We start from the raw sequence: 18,831 nt of genomic DNA, 5'->3' as shown, positions 1-18,831 counted from the left end.
GCCTGACCCTCTGACTCCCTGGGGGAAACTGAGGCCCAGAGAAAGTGGTGCCTTGTCCAAGTTCACATAGCATATTTAGAGCAGGGCCAGCAGGGCCAGAATCAGATCCCTGTCCTGAATCCCTGTCAAACATCTTATAGAAATATATACCTGTAATCCAATTATTTTGTTCTGTTTTGTTTTGTTAGAGATTGAGAGAGCCAGTGCACATGAACGGGAATGCAGGGATGAGGGGCAGAGGAAGATGGAAGGACAGAATCCCAAGCAGGCTCCATGCCCAAAGCAGAGCCCAACATGGGGCTGGATCTCATGACTCTGAGAGCACGATCTGAGCTGAAACCAAGAGTTGGACCACTTCACTGACTGAGCCACCCAGGCGCCCCATGCAAGCTGAGACTTTAAAGAGAAAACCTATTTTATTCTTTCATTTAACCATTCTTAGTGACTCGACGATCTATTGGCTATTTATAACTGGAAATGAAATCATAGCAATGGACCTCTAGTTGTACTGGAGTCCTTGGACATCCCAAAAGAATCTGGCCTACAGTGCTAAAAGATGTCTTCATATCATGACATAGAAGACAATATTCACAAATTTATAGCAGGAGGTAAATGGTAGTTTTTATCAGCCAAGAACTATGTCATTTTAAAAACAACAGAAAGAACCAATTCTTTTCATTTTAATCTCTGTCATTGAAATTTTAAGATCATCTCTTTCAGTTTCATCACGTGTGTTGGAGATTGAAAGCCAGGAAGGACACATGGCAGCCTGAGGAACTGTTTCACATGGAGTCCCAGAGACAGCGGGGAGCTTTTATCTAAAGAACAGAGAGAGGAGCTGCTGTGAGTTTTTTCATCTGTCAGATGAGCAGTTGGAGTTTAAAAGAGTAGCAGAGTTTCAAGACACATACACTTAAGCATCTTGGTGCCTGACAGGCAGATAGGAAGCTCATGTTCAGTTTCCTTCATCCAATCTGAAAAGATGTATCCGGCCCTCTCACACCGCAGGAAGAATTAGAGACACAATCTCACTCTTCACAGTCCCCCACCACCCCCCGACTCACCATCCTCCATCTGACTTATTCCACATCCCCAGCTCCCGTGGGCTCTGGTGTCAAAGAGAAAGCGCTGAGTCTGGAGTCAGGAGCCCGTCCTCAATGTGGAATATGAATCAGCATCAGCCCCTCAGAACAGTGCTTCTCAAACTTGAGGTGTCTAGGAATGGCCTGGGGTGCTTTCTGAAGTGTGGACTCCTGGGCCCACTTCCAGAGCATCTAATCTCATAAGTCTGGGATTGCTCCCAAGAATCAGAATTTTAACCAGCCCTCCTAGCTGATCCTGATACTAGAGGTGGAGAAAACATACCAACACTCTGCCAGCTGAATGCAAATTGTCCTCCATTCTCCTTGTATGGAATGAGGATGCTGACAAGCATCAGGCCTAAGATCTCTTCCTAGTTTGAACAGTGGAGATCTTTTGACTTCGGAAGCAGCTGGGTCCCTTGTTACCCTGGTAACCCAAACAGGCCACATGCTTACACAGCCCTGAACTCCGTACAGGTGCTTATTCACACCAAGCTCAGTGTGAACCGTGTGGGGGTCCAGGGGCTTTCTGCAACTTCCTCCCCATGGCATGCCATCCACAGTGCCTTCTCTGTGACTTGCTCCCTTCTTCATGATTACACACCCTCAGATGGTACCTCCCCAAATGACAGTCTATCCTCAAGCAGAAATGTCTAGGAAGTGCCTGGCTAACTAAACCACTATTCTTGCCTTGGATATAGAGTCCATTGCACCCCCGGCCCCAAACCCCCTATGAAGGATGATGCTACAGATTAACCAAATTGAAAACAAAACTTGAAAAGGGATTAAGTTCTTTAAAGACAGGCAATGCTAGGCAGAGGAGATGTTTTTTCTTTAAGATATTCCAATGATTCCATAAAACAATGACAAGATTTTTAACATTTGTAAATCCTCAAAACTGAAAAGACAACTATCATAGCTTGGCCCCAGAAAGAGGTTGTTCCCAGCCCATGGCTCTCCTAGTCAACAGATCTTCTGGATCTTTCCAATACCCTGAAGCTATGACTTTCCCTGGCCCTGGCTTCTCCTATTTATAAGTTCTTCCCTACTGGGCTAGAGTGTGCTCATCAGACCCTCCCAAAGGTCAAAAGACTTCCACAATCACCTAATTTCTTCTACATCGTAACTCTGGACCCTTATTTTGAAGATCTCTTGAGTCTTGCATTTTAAGCTCCAGTAAGTTACTCAGCTTTGTTTGTTCATCTTTCCTCAACACTTTACTCCCATATACTTTCAGGTGTAGGTCATAAAGCTCTTGACCAAAGCACAATATATATGCTCAGGAATGAGAGGGCCCTGGAAAGGAAAAACACAAGTTGCCAAATCTCTCAATTCTCAAAGTACAGTTAGAGTGCCCATTGATTGAGAGCTACCTGTTGTGTGGGTCAGAAAGAACACAGTCAAGTTTATTTAGCTCTTACTTGCTGAGAGGATACACTAGCCCTCCAATCCCAGGTAGAACTATCTATGATACGATATGTATAATATGGCATGTTTCAAGGAAAAAAATCTCATAGATTTTTTTTATTAGGGTTAAAAATGAATCAGCATTATTAAATGGGGTATACCAGAAATTCACCTCCCTTTCCGTTGTTTATAAGGCAAGGAGCTTCTGGTCCACAAGAAATCTCCAGTGTTCCCAAACTGAGCTGATATAATTTCAGACAAAGACAAATAAATAAATAAATAAATAAATAATAAAAAACAAAAAACAAAACCAAACCCTGGACATGTTCATTAGCTTCTTTGGCTTTAACATTTAGTAAATGGCCTCTTTCTGTTTGGCTTTTTGAAACTGAACATGTTTCAAAGACACACTTTGTTGGTTTTGCCATGGACATCAATTAGCCTTCTTTTGGTCACAGTGCCACCCTCTTTTCCTTTAGCAATGCCCTCACCCACCCCAGTTCCTAGACTTCTGCCAGCTCCGGGGATGGGCTTGGACCAAAGTCAATCAGAGGCTGCTTCCCTTTCAGCTGCCTAAACTAGTAATGACCTTTGCTAGATAAGCCCAGCACACTTTTGAAAAAGTTAGAGAAGAAACAGGTCTTCATTTACCCTGGTGTTCAATTACCCTGGCCACATGGCCACCACATGGAGTGTGCCTGAGCATCGCACCAAAAAATGAAGGAAGCAAAGATGAATGATGGGAAGCAGAAGTGACAATAGCTCAAAGCTCTTGGTTGCCAAACTAGAAGTAAGCTCGGTCCCCAATAATACCACCCCTTTTTTTCGCTTTAGTGTGTTTGAGATGGGCTTTTGTCACTTGCCACCAAATAATTCTGTCGACTTCCCTCTCACCTCATTACTACCTAAATAGATCTCTGGGCTCCAGAAATCTCTGGCTGGGAATCATTAACCAAGCACCAAGGAGATCATAGAGATGTGTTTGTTATAGCTACAAAATCTAAACCCAGATCTGATTCAAAGCCCAACCTCAAATCCCTCAGGTCACGAATTCATGTTTAATAGCACCTACCATGTACAAAACTCTCTCAGGATCTATGGCAGCCAGATGACAGTGAGCCCCCACCGCCCTCACAAGCTGGTAAGAAAACTAAGAGAAAGACCGGGGAGGGACAGAATCTTCTGGATGGGAATCTGTAAGACTTCATAAAAGAGAATTTACTGGAGCTGGGCTTTCAAGGGACTGAACAAATCCCAGCTCATCTAGACTAGAACTCATGTTCTGTTTCCAGGTCCAACATTCAACTTAAACCCTACTGAGGTGAGTCCTAATGCTGGGCCATGCCTGGAGGAGGAGGGCTGCCCCTATTGGTCCTCCAGACCCTGCTAATGGATATGTAGGGGCCTCGTGTAGACACTGGGGCTCAGGCCACCCAGAGGTACACTGAAGGAATCACAAGACAAGGGCTGCATACCTGTAAATTCACCTCAGAGCATCCAGGAATTTTCAAACAGTTGGATATCACAGAATGACACAATGTCAAAACTAGCAGGGATCTCAGGAATTAATCGGCCTTCTCATTTGACAGATAAGAGATGGGAAAACGGAATCAGTCAAGAACCTGTCCTCGATCTCTCCTGCAGAGTCATTCCTAGGGACTCCGGGACTTTGACCAAATGAAAGGAGATATGGTCATTATTTCGATTCCATCCTAGCAGGAGTAGAAAGGGAGTCTGGCATAGAATTTTGATAGACACTGCCTTTTATCTCAGATAGCTTCCTGGGCCTTGCCTTGCTTCAGCACAGTCCTTGATTTTTCCCATGGAATGAGCCTCTCCTGGGGCTGAGTCATGCAAGCCTAGAGGACTTTCACTGTTCTTTCAGCCAATGACGGTTGTTTCACTGGCTTTTTAGCCAAATGCTGTAAAATCCCCATTAAAGAGCCCCAGCTGGGAACTTACTCCTTCCTGAGCTCCATGGCAGCTCCTGGTGAAATGTGGCTGCCATCCTAGGATGGCAACTTGGGGACCAGGTCCCACTGCTTGCCAAGACACTCCTCCAGAGTCTCTAGAACATAATACATCAAAGAAATAATTATTCTAAATACAAAAAGGAAGGCAGGGTATACACCTATGGGAAGGCTTTGTGCCAAAGCACATGAAGGGCCCTAGGGTAGAGTGAAGAGGGAGCTGCTTTATTTTCTAATACTCTTTACTTTCCACGATGCATTTTACCACTCACACCCATTTTCATATGACTCTTTTAAAAATCTTGTGAAGAAGGTAAAACAGAGTTATACTATCTCCATTTCGCAGATGAAGTGACAGACTTAGAGAGGGGAAGCGACCTGTCCCTTGTCACCTATCTAAGAACCAGCAGAACCTGGGTGGTCAGAACCCAGCCTGACCCATGAGCATCTGGCTCTTATTTTACAACATTTGTGGTCTTTCTTGTCCATGGTCAGGTGTGAGTCACCACTAGGGCTGACAAAGGATGAGAAACATGGAGCCCTTGCAGGAGTAACAAGGGAGGGAGTTGAAATGGATGGTTCCTTTGTCCTGCTTCATGAGCCACACCACACACAGAGCAAAGCTACTCCTTAAAAAAACAAACAAACAAACAAACAAACAAAAACAATTACTGCCTATGTTCTCCTCTAGGATTCTGATGGATTCCTGTCTCACGTTGAGGTCTTTTATCCATTTTGAGTTTATCTTTGTGTACGGTGTAAGAGAATGGTTGAGTTTCATTCTTCTATATATAGCTGCCCAGTTTTCCCAGCACCATTTATTGAAGAGACTGTCTTTTTTCCACTGTATATTTTTTCTTGTTTTGTCGAAGATTATTTGCCCATAGAGTTGAGGGTCCATATCTGGGCTCTCTACTCTGTTCCACTGGTCTATGTGTCTGTTTTTATGCCAGTACCCTGCTTTCTTGGTGATCACAGCTTTGTAGTAAAGCTTGAAATCAGGTAGCGTGATGCCCCCAGTTTTATTTTTGTTTTTCAACATTTCCTTAATGATTCGGGGTCTCTTCTGGTTCCATACAAATTTTTGGATTATTTGCTTCAGCTCTTTGAAGAATACCAGTGGAATTTTGATCGGAATGGCATTAAAAGTATAGATTGCTCTAGGCAGTATAGACATTTTAATAATAGGCAGTAATCTCTTCGATATCAGCCACAGCAACTTCTTTCAAGATATGTCTCCAAAGGAAACAAAAGTGAAAATAAACTTTTAGGACTTCATCAAAATCAAAAGCTTCTGCACAGCAAAGGAAACTGTCAAGAAAACAAAGAGGCAACCCACGGAATGGGAGAAGATATTTGCAAATGACAATACAGACAAAAGGTTGATATCCAGGATCTATAATGAACTCCTCAAACTCAACACACACAAAACAGACAATCATATCAAAAAATGGGCAGAAGATATGAACAGACACTTCTCCAAGGAAAACATACAAATGGCTATCAGACACATGAAAAAATGTTCATCACCACTAGCCCTCAGGGAGATTCAAATTAAAACCACATTGAGAGGGGCACCTGGGTGGCTCAGTGGGTTAAAGCCTCTGCCTTCGGCTCAGGTCATGATCCCGGGGTCCTGGGATCGAGCCCCGCATCGGGCTCTCTGCTCCGCAGGAAGCCTGCTTTCTCCCCTCTCTCTGCCTGCCTCTCTGCCTGCTTGTGATTTCTCTCTCTATCAAATAAATAAAATCTTTAAAAAAAAAAAACACATTGAGATATCACCTTACACCAATTAGAATGGTCAAAATTAGCAAGACAGGAAACAGGGGATGTTGGAGGGGTTGTGGAGAAAGGGTAACCCTCTTACACTGTTGGTGGGAATGCAAGTCGGTGCAGCCTCTTTGGAGAACAGTGTGGAGATTCCTCAAGAAATTAAAAATAGAACTTCCCTATGACCCTGCAATTTCACTACTGGGTATTTACCCCAAAGATACAGATGTCGTGAAAAGAAGGGCCATCTGTACCCCAATGTTTATAGCAGCAATGGCCACGGTCACCAAACTGTGGAAAGAACCAAGATGCCCTTCAATGGATGAATGGATAAGGAAGATGTGGTCCATATACACTATGAAGTATTATGCCTCCATCAGAAAGGATGAATACCCAACTTTTGTAGCAACATGGATGGGACTGGAAGAGATTATGCTGAGTGAAATAAGTCAAGCAGAGAGAGTCAATCATCATATGATTTCACTTATTTGTGGAGCATAACAAATAGCATGGAGGACATGGGGAGTTAGAGAGGAGAAGGGAGTTGGGGGAAATTGGAAGGGGAGTGAACCATGAGAGACTATGGACTCTGAAAAACAATCTGAGGGTTTTAAAGGGGCTGGGGGTGGACGATTGGGGTACCAGGTGGTGTGTATTATAGAGGGCATAGATTGCATGGAGCCCTGGGTGTGGTGCAAAAATAATGAATACTGTTATGCTGAAAATAAATAAAAAATAAATTTTAAAAAAATTATTTGTTTGTCAGAGAGAGAGCACACACAAGCAAGGGGAGCAGGAGAGGGAGAAGCAGGTTCCCCACTGAGCAGGGAGCCCAATGCAGGACTCGATCCCAGAATGCTGGGATCATGACCTGAGCCAAAGGCAAATTCTTAATCGACTGAGACACCCAGATGCCCCAAAGCTATTCTTTTTTAAAATCTCTGATATTAGTAACCGGCCTGACTAGAGGAGGCAGTGTTATATAATGGAAATTAACACCAGGCATTGGATGATGAATGAATGAATGAATGAAGGAACGAATGAATAGACAAACAAATGAATTTACTCACATTTTAATTTAGTGCACATACATTGATTATTTTTCAGCCAGGCACTGAAGCTGGACCAGAAGCCACACCTAGGATCTGGTCTCTGCCCCCAGGAAAACATACATCCTAGCAGGGGAAGAAACAGACACACAGGCACACCATGAGAGGAGCCAGAGTTCAGAGAGGTAGATGCACTCTAGAAGCCCAGAGGAGGAAGATGTGACATCCTTCCCGTGTGATCAAACTTGCAACCCTCTCTCCGCATGAGCTTCCCTAGGGTAGCAAGGACCAGCATGATTCATCTTTCCATCCCTATCAGACGTTACACTGGGAACATTCGAGATCACCAGTCAGTGCTTGCTGAATAAATTCTACTGTAAGAGTCGTGCAAGATTCTGCAGTGCAGGTGACCTAGGCCATGCGACTGAGTCTGCAAAGCCCTTATGCCACCTGTCCTACAACAAGGACCCAGCTGTCATAGCCTTCCCTGGGTTCTGTGCTCAGAATCATCTGGCCCCAGAGTCCTCTCTCACCTGCCACAGTTATCTTAGAAGGTGGAGTAAGATCAAGGCACAAGGAACATCACAGTCATGGTAGCCTGCTCATCCATCAAGGCTGGAACACTTCACCTTGAACAAGGGAGATAAGAAAATAAAATAACGCCTGACACAGCCTTATCACCTGATAATACAACCTCAGTTTTTTCCATTAAAATAACTGAGAGCCATAGTCCTGTACTTTGGCTGATAAAGAGATCACAGGAAACAAAGCTATTAATTTTTATCTCTGCTGTGCAATAGCACATTGGAGTGAATACAGTATATCCAAGCAAGAAAAATACTTTTTCTGATGGTGGAAGTTGGATATGAATTTTCCCCCCTCCCACCTTTCATTCTCTCTCACATTATTCATCCACTAACCTCTCAGAATGTTTGAACCCAGTGGTTCTGGTTCTGCTGTAATGTTATAAAACTCTGTCCTTACTCTACCCCCATCCTAAGAGGATGGGGTTCAAATATTTAGAATACAATTAAGGGACTCTAACCAGTTAATTGCCTCTCTAGCCCTCAATATTCCCATCTGTAAAATGAGGACTCAGATAATAGGCCTCCAGGGGCACCCGAGTGACTCTTGATCTCAGCTCATGTCTTGATCTCAGGGAGCCAACAGAAAGAAAGAAAGAAAGAAAGAAAGAGAGAAAGAAAAAGAGAAAAGGGACAAAAGGATAGTTGGCCACCACAAGCCCCTCCAAGCTTCAAAACTTCAGGATCCCATGATGGAAGGGACACAGGACGGGTCAGTCTGAAGACAAAGGCAGTCTTTCTAAGCATAAAGGTTGCAAGGTAGCAGCAAAACCAGGCAACCAGTCCTACTCTTGCCTAAGGAGGCCCAGCTCAGGCCTTCACCATGGGTGAGGAAGTCCCCGGGGCCCACGAGCTTGTGTACCTGGAGCCTATGTTGCCCTTCCAGGGCAACACATTTCCCACACAGGTGGCTCAATGTCTGTGTCCAGGCTCTCCTGATCTCTTTCCTGGTTCTCCATCCCCACAGCCTATCACAGTCCCAGATGCTCACCCACAGGACTAGGGTGTATTCTCAGGGTAGGGGATGTGACCAAAGCTTGGCCTTCACAGTCTTCTCTTCCCTGACCTCAGAAACACTTGAGTGAAAAGTTTGCAAGACACTTGTCCCTGGTGTGCCAATGCCCTTCGATGGCAGTGTTGAGCACTGCAGAGGAATAAAGAGAGTGGGAAGGCAGGGGGTGGACCAGCAACCTCCATTTGTGCTCTTACCTGACTCTGCAGATGCTGGGTTGGTGGCTCCTGCTGGAGCACAACAGGCTGAGAAGGACTCATGTGGGGGAAGGGATGGGGAGAAGAGCAGGTGCTCTGCGGCCACCTTTCCTGAGCAGGAGCTGTTCAACAGGACACCTCCCAGGCTGACTGGCAAACCAGCCTCCCTCCTAAACTTGCCTTGGGCCTCACCTCCGGAGGAATCTGATTTTATATTCTAAACAAGAGTCTTACTATCTCTTCCACTTGCTTTGGAATAAAGTTATCTCAGAATCAGCTTCTTTATCACTGATACCCTATCTCTTTCTAAAAAGCAAAAACAAAAAGACTGAAGAAGGCTTATAGTCAAACACCAGTGGGTTAAATATACAGACCTGCCATTGTATGAAGGAATGAAGTTAATCATGCCAGGAACGATTTTTACTAAATAGAGGAAGAAAACAGCTCTGAGCCTCCAGAATGCCAAGGCAAAAATAGAAAGTGATGTACTACCTTGTTTTTATTATGTGATCAAAAGGACAAATGCCTGTTCTTCAGAGGAGATAACCTTTCCTCAGGCAGGAAATTTGAGAAAGAGGTTTATCACCTGCAGGCTTATAGAGGAGACCAGAGACCAGATCTTCAACAGTGATTTTGCAGGCAAAATGCAGAATCATGCTTCATGCAGCCATTTATTATACTGACACTTGATAAATCTGAAGCCATGATATTAGGAAAAAAAAAAAATCAGAACGTCATTGCTACAGGAACCTAAGCAAATATCATTTAACTGACCAAAATAGACATGGAAACGGAACGCAGAAAAATCAAAACAATGGACTATTTAGACAAATACTTCTCAGACTTCTTCATCCCATGAAGAGAAAAATGAAATTCTACCCCATAGGATTTGGAGGTAAAGGATCAGTCATGCCCCGTTCCACCTCTGGGGCAAGGTGAAATTTATCTTTAAAATGTATTCACTTCAACTTGCGACTCGACAGTACATTTGTGCTTATTTTAATACAAAATCAATTTCCCCAAAATCTTTGCCAAAGTTGCTATCACTATGGCTTTGAGTTTTCTTTGACGTTATCAAGTGTCCCAATGTTTGGAAAACCAGTGCTGGCTTATATTCTCTCTTATCTGTTCTTTATAATAAACTGATGAGGGAGGCTTTACCCATTTTAATGAATGGGGATATTGAAGAACAGAGAGATTAAGTTATTTTTCCAATAGCACATGGCTCCTAAATGCATAATATTTGAATGAAACACAGATCTCCTGTCTGGAAGGCCAGTCCCTTTTCCCAGCTTCCCTAGAGTTAATTTTATCATTCAGGAATTTATCAAGGAGTGAGCTGGACAGCCCACTAAGGTTTCTGACATTGCATTATTGAAGCACATTACACACTGAACCACAACCCATAAGGCCACGGCTCCAGGCTTCCAGTGTCCCCTCATAGTCCACGCTGGCCTCGATAAATATTTCCTGATTCATTGCCAGATTCCTCCCAGGGATGAGTCACCCCTGGCTTAAATTTCCCTCCATAATCAGTGCATACATCATCAGCTTCATGAGCCTGGAGCAAGAGAGAGGAGTCATTTCTTCCAGGGTCTCTCAGCAAATGTCCCAAGTATACAACAATGATGGGAAGTCGTCTCCTCTCTGTGAGGGCAGATTGTCTATGCTGAGAGCTGCAGGACACAATGAGCAGGCTGGAAGGCCAGAAGTCTGGTGACCTGAGTCCTGGTTCTAACTCCGCCACAGGAGAGTTGTGGGAAAACGACTTAACCCATTGGTGCCGGGTGTGCCAGGGAATGATAATGAGAAACAGTGAGATAATGTCTGGGAAGCCCTTTGAGCTCCTCCATGGCAAGAGGCTGCATAAACACAAGCTGTTATTACTTCTTAGTCCGCCTTAGCCAAGGACATCACAGTGAAGGTTCCTACAGAAATCTCCTCTCTCCTCACACAAGAATGGACTGCCTGGTCCTTGGGCTTCTCATCCAGCTGAAATTCACAAGCCAGCTCTGCAGGTTGTGGAAGGAGTTGACCATCAGGCTAAAGGTGAGGAGTGTCACTGAAGTGAAGAGTTAAATCTTAAAATCATAGACCATTCCAACTGAAAAGAATTGTAGCAAGTTAGCCCACACCCTTTATTTAGAGAAAAAGAAGCTGAGTCCAGAAAGTTTCCTACAAAATTCTCATTCCCCGAAGGCTGGCTGGACATGGGATTGGAGCTAGGCTAAGAGGTAGACTGGGATCTGGTCTTAGACTCGACAGAACCTTCCACCTAGCAGGGAGCACAGGCACATTCATAATTTATGGGACACGTGATGTGAGCAGGACTGCAAAGCGCTACCAAGACTGTGACAAAGACTGAACCAAAGGGGTCCTGCAGCCACAGGGATTTAAGGAGGTCATTTTAACTTTGAGCTGCAGAAAAATGGAAAGAATGGGAATAACCTCACTCTCCAGCATTTCTGTTATGTCTGACAGTTCCCTAATAATTCTGTGATGACTGGCTGATTTCATCCTTCTGAGAAAACAGGGGGAAAGCCTTGTGATTCTCTCTCCTGAGACTTTGAGAGCTGGAGACCCAGTCACGTCGCCCCGACCTAACTCCTGGATAGGTCACCTGGAAAAGAACTGGAGAGGTAACTATATTCTAGTCGCCAGTGGCCTGCCTCTGTACAGGTAAAAACCGGTGGTCTCTAACTTCCTTCCAACATTAAAGTCTGTATACCTACACATTTCACAAGGGATGAAGACTACCTGGTATCAAGGAGCTTTGCTAGGATCAGAAAACAGTGAAAGGAGTCAGCACTTTTTCGCTTTAAACTCAGCTACCAATAAGGCTTTTTTTTTTTTTTTTCAATTTCTTTTCAGTGTTCTACAATTCATTGTTTATCCACCACAGCCAGTACTCCATGCAATACATGCCCTCCATAATACCTACCACCAGGCTCCCCCAACCTCCCAACCCCTACCCCTCCAAAACCCTCTGTTTGATTCTCAGGGTCCACAATCTCTCATGGTTTGACTCCCCCTCCAATTTCAGCCAACTCACTTCTCCTCTTCATCTCCCAATGTCCTCCATGTTATTCCTTATGCTCCACAAGTAAGCAAAACCATATGATAATTGACTCTCTCTGCTTGACTAATTTCACTCAGCATAATCTCCTCCAGTCCCATCCATCTTGATACGAAAGTTGGGTATTCATCCTTTCTGATGGAGGCATAATACTCTGTAGTATATACAGACCATATCTTCTTTACCCATTCGTCCATTGAAGGGCATCTTGGTTCTTTACACAGTTTGGCAACAGTGGCCATTGCTACTATGAACATTGGGGTACAGATGGCCCTTCTTTTCACTACATCTGTATCTTTGGGTTAAATACCTAGTAGTGCAATTGCAGGGTCATAGGATAGCTCTATTTTTAATTTCTTACGGAATCTCCACACTGTTTTCCAAAGAGGCTGTACCAACTTGCATTCCCACCAACAGTATAAGAGGGTTCCCCTTTTCTCCACATCCTCTCCAACACTTTTTGTTTATTGTCTTGTTGATTTTGGCCATTCTAACTGGTGTAAGGTGGTATCTCAATGTGGTTTTGATTTGAATCTCCCTGATGGCTAATGATGATGAATATTTCTTCATGTGTCTGTTAGCCATTTGTATGTCTTCTTTGGAGAAGTGTCTGTTCATGTCTTCTGCCCATTTTTTGACATGATTATCTGTTTTGTGTTGTTGGGTTTGAGGAGTTCTTTATAGATCTTGGATATCAGCCCTTTGTCTGTAATGTCTGTGGGTTGCCTCTTTGTTTTGTTGACTGTTCCCTTTGCTATGCAGAAGCTTTTGATCTTGATGAAGTCCCAAAAGTTCATTTTCGCTTTTGTTTCCTTTGCCTTTGGAGACATAACTTGAAAGAAGTTGCTGTGTTAATTCAAATGACTGAACATGTTTTAGTAAGAACCTCACATTATTTTATATTTTAATATCTGAAATTATACAAATAGAACGTGAATATATTCAATCCACAAAAATTCAAGTATCTAAAAACAAGCATCCCTCTGATTGTCCCTCCTGATCCCAACCCCTAGTCTGGGCTAACTCCAAACCCTTTTCCTTGTCCTCACTGCACTCCTGCTCTTAGTGCTTATCATACCATTTTAACCCTTCCCTGGATGTAACTAATTATATGTGCATATAGAAATGCCTGGGTCGCTATGCATCTGCGTTCAGCTCAGGTCGTGATCCCAGAATCCCGAGATCAAGTCCCACATCGGGCTCCCCACTCAGCAGAGAGTTTGTTTCTCCCTATGACCTTCCCACCTCGTGATTTCTCTCTGTCTCTTGCTCGCTCTCTCAAATAAATTAATACAATCTTTAAAGAAAAAATAAAGGAAAATGCCTCAATTCAGTTTATACTTTGTTTCTCATATAAATGGTCTAATGTTATATATATATTGTTCTACAGGTATTTTAACTTAACACCTGGTGGAAACCTAACTATGTCATCTGCCGTAGATGTACTGTCTTCCTTGATATTTCAGGTTATCACTACACCACAGTTAAGCCATTTCTCTATGAATGGGCCATTGATAGTCTATCTTTTTCTCAATTACAAACAATGGCACAATGAACATATTTATATGTGTCACTTTAGAAACACCCCCTACACACACACCTGCTTTATATTGCATTATAAAAGATAATTACCAAATTTGTACTGATTCACAAATGGACCAACGGTGAATGAAGAAATCAATTTTCTTACACCCTTGCTAAAACTTGTTATCATCCCTCTTTTTATTTTATTTTATTTTTTGGGGGGGGCAATCTGTAGAATTACATTATTCATGTTAATTTGCATTTCAAATGTCTTTCCCTTTAAAATGGGAAATAATAAAGTGTTAACACTTAAAATGTGTCAGTCTTCTTCAGGAAAAACATGACATATTGAAAGATAAAAGTCTCTGGGGTCAAAGGGCCTGGATTGGCTTCCTAGCTCTGCCAACAACATACTGTGGGGCCTCCATCAGGTTGTTCGACTTCTCTGGGCTTCACTTTCCTGTCTGTAGAATGGGGATAAATAGGACTTTGCTTTCATCCAGGATGGACAATGGTTATCATGAAAGTGCTTCATAAGTGGTTAGTTCTGGGCCAATATTAAATATTCCTGACTTTCATTAGGTGAATAAACTTTGCTCAGTGAGGTGTACTGTGTATTCTCAAGAATCAAGAAATCTCTTTTTACAGCTACAATAGTCCTGTCCTATATAAGAATGTGTTTAATCAAGAAGAATCAATGAAACAAGGTGGGATTGGGAGGGAGACAAACCATAAGTGACTCTTAATCTCACAAAACAAACTGAGGGTTGCTGGGGGGAGGGGGGTTGCGAGAAGGGGGGTGGGGTTATGGACATTGGGGAGGGTATGTGCTTTGGTGAGTGCTGTGAAGTGTGTAAACCTGGCGATTCACAGACCTGTACCCCTGGGGATAAAAATATATGTTTATAAAAAATTAAAAATTAAAAAAAAACAAGAATGTGTTTAATCAGACTTCGTTGGCAATCAGAAAGATGGAGCTGGCTGTTGAGTTCTTGTTTATCTGTTGATTGGTTTGTTTTGATTTTTATTTGTTTGCTTTTCTCATGTTTTATTTAACAGAAGCCCACGCAGAACAAGACTTGGGGTGGCTAATGAATTGGAGGGCATCACATTACAAAACCCCAGACCTCAGGTTCACCTGTGGAAATATTCCACCCTCTTCCCAGTTCATTTCTACTGTCATGAGCACACAGCTTGTTGGAGAACAAAGTGCTCCCCAATTCAGGGAGATGGGAGATTTGATACACCTAAGACACACTCAGATTCATAATCACACCTAGGAGCACTATGGAGACACAGAGGACTTTTTTGGGGGGGGCACTGAGCCCCATTTCCCTTTCTTAGTTGCATCCCACTCTCAGTCCTCAGGGTCTGAGTAGCTGGTCCCCAGCCCAGGAGCAGAGCACGAGACTTGGGCCTACATCAATTAGAACTTTGAGATCCCCAGCCCTAGTGATTGGCTTATATCAGAATATGAACTACCAGAAACCCGATCAGAGGGGTCCTTGGGATCTTGGCAGAGAAAGCTGAGACAGAGATCTTTTGTATTTTCCCATGGCACATGATCATGAAAGGATTTAGTCCTGGAAACTTCTGGCAGCCTTCTTGAGGGAAAAGAGAGTCTCAAAATGGAGGTGATATCAAGGAAGAGGACCTTAGTGATAGAGAGGGTGAAACCAGATCCTACTAATGTTGCCAAAACAAGATGTCCTCCTGATTAGCTCAGTTATACAAGCTAATACATGCCTCCTTCAGACATACACTTTTTTTTCCCCTCCTAAACCTGATGTTCTGTCATTTGTAGTAACTGGCACTAGTGAAACCATATGCACACCTTCATGCTTAATGCTTCTTTTCGTACATGGAAGGCAGTGTGATATCATGACAGAAGCCCAGGCCTAGAAAGTAGGGGATCTAGGTCTGTCACTGGTTTTTTCTCTTTGAGCTGCAATCTCCATAGCTGTAAATTGAGAGAGGTGGGCAGATAAACTCGGGACACCTTCCGGCCCTGAAACTCTCTAAATCTGTAAATCTGCAACTCTTGGTGCTCCTGTGACCACTGGAAGCTGAGACTGTCAAATGCTGACTCTTTGAAGCCTTCCATTCATTGTGTTAAAGGAGAGCTTAAGTGGCCACCAATGGAGAGGACCTGAAGAACATAAAACAATTAGGTTCTCTGTATCTCCACCAGAATTGGCTCCAGAAGAGGCTCAGGCTTTGCAAAACCACAGAATATTCTTCCCTCTGGGTTCCTTGGGAAAAGCTCTCAGGGCAATGGAGGGTGTTTCTTGCTATTCATGGCTTGCCAGTGGGAACAGCCAAGAAGGAGAAGAGGTCACATGGCCAGGCCTCCTCCTGGCACGGGATGTTCTGGGCCACCCATGGCTGGGCCAGGAAGAGGATTGCCTGATCCCCTACTAAGGCTTCCTATGAAAGATGGGTCCCAGAGTTGCCAACACAGAATATGCAATAGTCTCTATAAATGTTCCTATAAAGCAGGATTGATATTCAACAATAATTGGTTGTCTGTACTATAGAAAGTATCATGCTAAGCATTTGCATCGTCTTCCTTTTTCTAAACCTCACAACCACCCTACTACACCCTGATATCACTGGCAGCTTATAGCTACAGAAGCTGAAGCTCAAAGAGGTGAAGCTGAGGTGACTTACCTCCATCCCACAGCCACAGAGCCACAGTTCATTTCACCGACTGAGGACAAGATAAGGGCTTTCACACCTGCTCTAACCTCACCTTCTGCTATCCTTCTACCATAAACAGGACCTACAAACACATGGGCCAGAGCATGTGTTCTGGTCCCTGCCCTTCTCACAGCTGCCTTTGTAAACACTCTGAGACAGAGTGTTCTGGCTGTTTGTGTTCATGTCCCTTCTTTGACTGAACTGTGAGTTCTTCAGGGCCTGTGTGATCCTGCTGGTGGTTCCCACAGTTCCTTGTATGAAATAGGAATGAGAAAAGCAGTCCTTGTCTCTGGCCAGCCATTGACCCCAGAGGGAAGATTGGACCCGGCCAAGGGCCACAAATTGGATTCACTTAGGGAGCAGGCAGGCAATGGAAACAAGAAATTCCAAGCCAGGTATGAGACAGTAGGGAGTGGTAGGAGACTGAGGGGACAAAACATGCAGGATCTGCCTAAGGCGTTTGGTTCCCAAAAGTTCAGAGACTGTACAGCCAAAAAAACATGCAGCCTGGGCCCCAGAGCCAACAGTTATAGTACCTACTATGACTTCACCTTGACTGTTCAGCTTGGCGTGGAACTGATGTGCATCTTGCCCACACTGTCTTCTAAGTCTTCAGCAGTCTTCTAAGATGGAGACTATGGCTGAGAGCTTTCATACATGGTTCTCATTTAACACAGTGTGTGGTAGACAGTGGATATTTAATATATGCTTGCTAAAGAAACTTTTAAAAAAATCAAATTAAGGTTTATTCAAACCATTATAAGCCTCACCAAGCCAACACTCTACAAAGGAGTCTATTGAATCCATTTCCACTGGTCTAGGAACGAGAATATTGATTATAGTGTTTGGGTGGGGCACCACCCATACCAGGTTTCTAGTTGTGCCATAATACTTAGAGGAGTCCTTTAGGACAATAAAAATTATTCATTGAGGGGTATCCATACTCTAAAATGCAATTAGATATGCAGTTCATGATTCTATAGGATATCCAAATCCATCATCCTTTCATTGAACAATTACAGGACTAGAACCATAATGGTGAAAAAAACAGACACAGTGCCTTCCTTCATGGAATCAGCTAATCACATAACTAAATGTAAATTCACAATGTGACAAATGCTGAGAAGTACACAGCATTTTCAAAGGCCTGGCCTGGCAGAATCAAGGAAGTGATACATGACCTGGCTAAAGAGGGAAAGCAACAGAATATGCAAAGGCCCTGTGAAAGAAATGTGGCAAAGAAAGGTGTGTGTAAGCCTAGACTAGTCCAGCAGAAGAGGGAGCATATGGTTTAAGGGGTTGATAGAGGTTTGGTCACTCTAGGCTTATAACCTATAGTAAGAATTTTTATCTTTATCTATAAACAATGTTAGTTATTTACTTCGCTAGTGGGAAGAATGGTTGGATGATGCCATAGCTCTCCATTCCTGTAACCTGCACCCTCTCAGCAAAGGTTGATTGTTGCCCATTTATTTGTATGGGATCTGAGGCAAGGGAGAAGAGTTTTAAACTCTTTTGGATGGAAAAAGTTATTTCACTCTTAGAGTCTCAACTCTAAATGAGATTTCTCCTTCCAGTGTACCGTGACATTGCCACAGTAACACCATTAGACACCCTTCTGGCAGTAGGACCTCAAGCGCTGCTGTTAGTTACTTCATGTCTGAAGTCACATAAGCCACTAGTTTTTCATCTTTGGATTACGCAGACCACATTTTAACCTGAAAAATACCACTCCCACTTGATATTAGTTAATACTTCTAAAATTTAATGACACAATTCTATTTGATATTATTTAATACTTCTAAAATTTAATGACACAACTCTATTTATATTAGCACCCAAAAAACCCTGAAATATTTAGGTAAAAAATTGAACAAAATACGTACAAGGTCTACATAAAAACAACCACAGTACTCTGATGATAGATATTTTAAAAGATCTAAATAAATGGTGAAATAGTCCACGTACATGGATTGAAAACTCAATATTGTCAAGATACCAGATCTTTCCAACTCAATCTATGAAGTCAATACAATCTTAATCAAGGAATTAGTGACCCCAGAAAGTTATTTTCTGTGTATCGACTAAATAATTATAAAGTTTCCATGGAAAAGCAAAAGACCCAGAATAACCAACACAATATTAAAGAAGAACCAAGTTGGAGGATTGACATTACCCAACTGTAACGCTTACTATAAAGCTACAGTAATGAAGACAGTATGGCATTGGCAAAAATTTTATATATATATATATATATATAAAAAACTTTTTCATATTTGCTAAAATTTAGAAGCAACTGAAATGTCCTTCCATTAGAGGATGGATAAATAAACTATGGTTCATGCATACCATGAAGTATTTTTCAGTGATAAAAAGAAATGAAATATCAAGCCATTAAAAAATACAAAGGAACCTTAAATGCACATTGCTATGTGGAAGAAGCCAACCTGAAAAGGCTAA

At 42.9% G+C, this 18,831-nt stretch overlaps 1 long non-coding RNA gene across 1 annotated transcript in view; it reads right to left on the bottom strand.

Annotated features, from left to right (window-relative positions):
- Nucleotides 1–670: 670 nt before the first annotated feature.
- Nucleotides 671–18,831, bottom strand: part of LOC116587350 — a 45,035-nt gene continuing 26,874 nt past the window's right edge. The window contains exons 2-3 of the long non-coding RNA XR_004284380.1: nt 4,452–4,557; nt 671–818 (exon numbers count right to left, since the gene is read on the bottom strand). This is a non-coding gene — a long non-coding RNA (uncharacterized LOC116587350). The remainder of the gene's footprint in view (nt 819–4,451; nt 4,558–18,831) is intronic.

The sequence above is a fragment of the Mustela erminea genome, chromosome 1 (assembly GCF_009829155.1).
Source record: "Mustela erminea isolate mMusErm1 chromosome 1, mMusErm1.Pri, whole genome shotgun sequence".
Classification (NCBI taxonomy): domain Eukaryota; kingdom Metazoa; phylum Chordata; class Mammalia; order Carnivora; family Mustelidae; genus Mustela; species Mustela erminea.
The sequence above is the reverse complement of the archived record's forward strand: the minus strand, read 5'-3'. Positions and strand labels throughout refer to the sequence as shown.